Below are 5,905 nucleotides of genomic sequence, written 5' to 3' on the forward strand. Positions count from 1 at the left end.
GCTTCTTCTTGACAAAAATTTGATACCTTTTACTTTTCTGTCATCTTAATTTCCAAGTATGTTCCGTCTTCCTCGTTTTCCTCCCCCCAGATAGTGATCCCTTTTAACTAACAACCTGAAAAAATAGAGGAAAAAAAGCAAATCAACAAAATTTTGACAGCATGTCAAACTACACTCCTAGTCCCCCATCTTTGTAAAGAAGGGAGAAAGATGAATTCTGATATCTCTTTTTCAGTATCACTCGGTAATTATTATTATACAGCATTAATTTTTTTCCTGTTCTTAACATTTGCACTATTGTAGTTATGTGTTTTATATTCCTGGTTCTCTTTCTTTGAGTCTGAATCAGTTCATGTAACTCTACCAATGTTTCTCCATAGTTTTCAGATTTATTATTTCTTATGGCACAGTAATATTCCATTATAGTCATGTAACATAAATTGTTGAGTCACTTTCATGTCCCCCAAAATATTCTGACAAACATTTTGGTATATGGGACCTTTCTTTCTATCTCTGATCTCCTTGGGTTATAACCTTAGCAGCTAGATCTTTCTTACTTTCTTAATGTAGTCACTTTCTTAACATAGTTCTTAGACCATGCTTATATAAACAATGAACGGACTTCAAGTAAAGAAAACCCATTCATTTCATCTGTCTTAAAGAGTAATGGAAATGTTTGCATTTTATATTAAGACAGAATGGGTAATATACGTAAAGAAGATATAGCTTAACATGAGTGTCTCTTCGGTGGCACGGTCTTGTTTAACACTGCAGGCAGACACAGATGGCTATGTTTGTTCAAGTTCTTGCTCAGGATTACTTCTTTGGGATCTCTGTTGACGTTCACATGGCCTAGTCAGTACTGATAAAAACATATACATTGTGATAATAATTCAGATTTGCCTGAAATTTTGAAATTTATAAAGCACATTCAACCTTATGAGATAGGCAACATAAATATTAGTATTATTTCCATTTTACAGATGAAGAGTCTGAGGTATAGAGAGGTTAAATGATTTGCCCAATGATACTCAGCTAGTAAGAGTCAGAATCAGTATTTGAACCCAGGTCTTGTCCTCCAGGTCCAATGGTCTTTCCCCTGGATCACCCCGTCTTTCATAGACTAGTAATAAGGCTCATAAAAAGAACTAGATTAATAGCTTAGACACGAAGTCTAAGCTTGATAAGTGGTTGTTTCTAGGATCACATGACTTACTAATCAAAGATGCTTAAATTCGATATCCCCTATCAGGTGTGAAAGATAGACAACAGGCCAACAACTTCTTATGAGTGTCATGTAAGGTAAGGGGTAGAGGACTAGTGGTAGTCTCAAAAGAAGTGATACTAGCATTGCAAAGCAATGGGGAGATGTGACTAACTCACCAATTTTTTTTTTTGGACTCCCACCAAACTTAGGGTTCCTGAGTCCTATCCTTTATTACTCACACGGTGTGGAACTGGCTGCAACTCAGTGTCTGGATAACCATTTGCATCCCTGCTGTACAATGGCATCTTGAAAGTGTTAAAAAAGAAAGTTGGTTGAGAGTGCTAAATCACTTCTGTGGTTGTTTAAGAAACTCGCTTCAAGGAAAATCATCAACATTATTAGATGGAATGGTAGAAAGTGCTGGACTGGTTCAAGACAAGGGCCCTGGGTTCAGATCTTCCTTCTAATACTTAATAACTGTGTCACTTTGGGCAAATCATTTAACCTTCTCTGCTCCTCCATCTTCTCATTTGTAAAATGAGAAAGTTGGCCTAGATGGCCTCTGAACTGTGTATCTATTATGATCCTAATATCTGTGAATAATTGAGAGTGTAAAACAATGGAAAAACCACTGGCTCCGAAGTGAAAGGACCTGGGTTCAAATCCTGCCATTGCCTGTGTGACTTTTGGCCAGTCACTTCCCCTAATCTTGATTTCAGTTTCTTTATCTCTAAAATAAAGGGATTGCCCCAGTTGACCTCTAGGACCCCTTTCAGTTCTAATTCTGTGATCTGAAATGGCTTGAATCATTTGGGTGTCAGAGGACAGAAGGGACAGCTCAAGACAGGGTGGCAATAATTACTGTATGATCCAGAATGTGTCTTTAAAAGACACACACACACACACACACACACACTTACATTATCCTTTAGGTAATTTCTTGGCTCCCACATATTTCTAAAAAGTAGAGAAATTAGAAATCCCATTCATGGTACTCAGTATGTTACCCAGGCAGGGTAACATATGCAGGAACAATGAAAAGCCTAGTCAATGGAACTGTGTTTGCCAATGAGATTCCTTTCTCTGCTGGTTTCATGTGTCTGATGAGCTATAGTTAAGCTTTTAACTTAATTGTTCTTTGATTGTTCTCAGGAGGGATATGTTTTGATATGAGAGCTTGGTTTTCTTAAGTCTAATTACAGTATAAAGACAACACATATACTCTCTCTTTGTAGGAAGGATGTGATGTTACTCCATGAGATGAGAAAGGGAGGAAACTCTTCAGAGCTGTTTATATCTGGACAACATCAGTTTAGGTTATTATTATTATTTAGTGTGACAGAGCCAAAGAGAGATTTTTTAGCCTCTACCTCCATGCACAATACATCAAGAACATTATTTCTGCTGTTGCTTTTGTTAACAACAATAATATAGTTTAAATTATACTAAGACTTTTGGAACACTGTACATTAAAATTGTGGTACAATTCCAGTTCTTAGGTTTTGTACAGCTAGGTTCTGATTAGTATAAATAATGAACTTCCTGAAATGGTCTCATTATTAGAATTTGTACTACTCAAAGTTACAATTATGTAAAATTTGGTAATTGGTTGTAGTTCAGTAGAAATGTGTACTGTAAATTATTCTCACTAATTGGGGCCTAATTGTAGATTTATCTATTCTCCATATTATTAAACTGAGAGATCCAGTAAGGCAGGTACGTGGTACAATGGACAGAGCACTGTACCTGGAGTCAGGAATCAATCAATCATAAATCAATATTTATTAAGCACCTATTACGTGCCCGGTACTGTGCTAAGAAAGTCCTTAGTTTAGATTTGGTCTCAGATACTTACGAGCTATGTGACCCAGGGCAAATCATTTAACTTCTGCCTTTCTCGGTTTCCTCAACGGTAAAATGGGGATAATAACAGCATTTACCTTGCAAGGTTGTTGTGAGGATAAAATGACATTATATTTGTAAAGCCCTTGGGACAGTGCCTAGTTACATAAATGCTTATTCTCTTTCCTCCTCCCTCCATGTACCACACATTCACACTTAACAATTTCCCAGTAACACAGATTCTTTAGGAAATACAAAGTAAGGTATAGACAGCTGCCTTTCTTTTAGAACCTTTGCATAATTCTAGATGGCACTCCATCTGTTAGGCGTAATGTTTAGTAGAACAACTTTTCTTTCTGTTAAGCCATTTGTCTAAGCTAGTTCACCATGTCTGTGTTCTTTATTGACTGGGCTGCATTGGCTGGTGCAGTACGTAGGGAGCCCATCTTCAAATCAAGAAGACCGTAGTTCAAATTCTGCTTCTGATACACACTGACCCTAAACCATTCAGTGCCTCTAGTATCTCTAGCTCTTAGCACAGTACCTGGAACATAGTAGACACTTACTAAAGCTTATTGACTGACTGAAATAGTCACCAAACATGATTCAATTCAGTAAATATTTTTCAAGCGCCAATTATGTGCCAGGCACTGTACCAAGCAATGGGGATACACATATGAAAAAGGAAGGCGGTCCCTGTATGAAAATGTATTTAGGGCATTTTCTTTGGGAACTCAATGAAGTTTGCCCTGTCACCTTCCTATTCCTGTGTGACAGCAGTGGAACAATTCAGCTCACTTTTGTCTCATGGAATTTGCTCCTTCGTGTCTGTGCTGGTGGCTGGGGCAGAGTTTCATCTTAAGTCCAATTAGAAGGAATAACACTATCCTTTCTCTCAGTTGTTTGCTTTTAGCCTTTTCTCAGGGATGTACTAGTAACTTGTAGCTCCTAAGCAATTCTGCTGTTTGGGCAGCACACAATTCAGCAAAGCAGTATGAAGAAAATGAATAGCAAGCCAAAACTAAAACATTTTGGAGAGATTCATTTTAGCAGCCTGATAACATTCCCTTCAAGCTAAAGTGTCTAGAGAGATGGAGAAATACAGCATTCAGTATGAACTTGAATCTTGGACATACTGAAAATTTTGCATTCAGTTCAATGAACCATTTTTAAAATACCTCTTTAACAGCTGCACTTCATAGCAATCAGTCAGTGAAACTCATTTATTAAGTACCTACTATGTGCCAAGAACTATGCTAAGCATTGAAGATACAAAGAAAAGCAAATTCATCTGCATGAGATTAGCGTATGTATGTGTGTGTGCTCGTGTGCATGCACATTTTCTTTCTGACTGTATACATAAAAAGAGGCAAAAGACAGTCCCTGCTCTCAAGGAGCTTACAGTCTAATGGGGGAGGGGAGACAACATGCAAAGAAATATATACAAAACAAGATATATTGAGGATAAATACGAAATAATCAGCAGAGGGAAGTCACTGGAATTAAGAAGGGTTGAGGAAACATTCTTGTAGAAGGAAGGATTTTTATTTCGGGCTTAAAGGAAGCCAAGGAGGTCAGTAATCAGAGTAAGAAGTACTAGAAAGGTAACAGGCGGCTAGGTTCTCCTTTTTCTGTATCAAATTTGTTTTATTCTTTATAGTTTCTAATTCATCTTGATTCAGTCATTAATGCTGCTTCCATCTGAAGGAGCATCCTTCTGTAAGTCTTGCCTTTCCTCCTGGAGGCTGATGATGTACTGGGGAGCATCCAACACAGAGAACCTCTGTTTGTGCATGGCTGAAGACAGTGGTGATTTCATAGCAGCCTGGGATCTTGACATCCATGGAGTAGGAGTTTGGACTTTGTATCAGGTGCTTCTTGTCTTTCCACTTTTCCTGGGAAGATATGGATGCAGAAAGTCTTTCATGAGAATCATGTTGGTGTGGGGAGTTCTTCTCTGTCGGAAAGGAAAAAGTCACAGTTAGGTTCTGAAGGGTTTTGAATGCCAAACAGAATATTTTATATTTGCTCCTGTATACTGTTGGGTGAAAGAATCCTAAGCCCATAGTTGTTACTACTTTTAAAAGTTTTATGGTTGTCCTTTTTTCTTATACTTCAGTGATTTGACTTTAAACCTACCCATTCTCCCCAAATTCAAAATGTCTTTTATAACAAAGAGAAACATTTAATCCAAACCAACCAAAATAATAACTATGTCCAAAGGGCATAGACCAAATTCTACATCCAGAGTCCTTGACTGTGATTCTGAGAGGAGGCAAATGTGTTTTCCATTCAGTTCTCTGGAACGAAGATTGTTCCCTACAGTTAATTAGAATTCATCTGCTAGGCTCACAGTTAATAAATGTAAGTCAGAAAGAGGTTAGAAGACTGAGTCAGGGTAGGGAGTTTACCTATTAGTCAGGGAAGACCTGTATTTCAATAGCCTGACCCTTAACACTCTTCCAAAATTTTCTTCCTTCACACATTGCTCCTTGTTGGACACTGCTCCCTTCTTGCTACCTCTCCTTCTGTCTAATTGATGAGTTGAATAGAGATGAATGTGGCCAGAGAGAAGGACCAGTTAAAAGAGGGAGTTTGACAGGTCATGAAATTCTCCCAGGAAGTAGAAATATTATGTGTGTGTATATATATATATATATATATACACACACACACACATATATATATGCATATATATGTATATGTATATATATATATACACATATATATATACTTCAGGTTAGCTAGAAAATATAACTATATGAGCAAAGGAAAGGAAGGAGAAGAGAAAGGAAGATTCTCTTTCCTTTGGTCAATGAAATTAATATATACTAATTAAATCAAGTCAATATTAAT

The 5,905-nt window shown here is 37.3% G+C and overlaps 1 pseudogene; it reads right to left on the reverse strand.

The window, feature by feature from the left end:
* Nucleotides 1-4,734: 4,734 nt before the first annotated feature.
* On the reverse strand, nucleotides 4,735-4,985 carry LOC114050167 (annotated as a pseudogene).
* Between the last annotated feature and the right edge of the window lie 920 nt (nucleotides 4,986-5,905).

This window comes from Vombatus ursinus, unplaced genomic scaffold, assembly GCF_900497805.2.
Source record: "Vombatus ursinus unplaced genomic scaffold, bare-nosed wombat genome assembly UNPS02014798.1, whole genome shotgun sequence".
NCBI lineage: Eukaryota > Metazoa > Chordata > Mammalia > Diprotodontia > Vombatidae > Vombatus > Vombatus ursinus.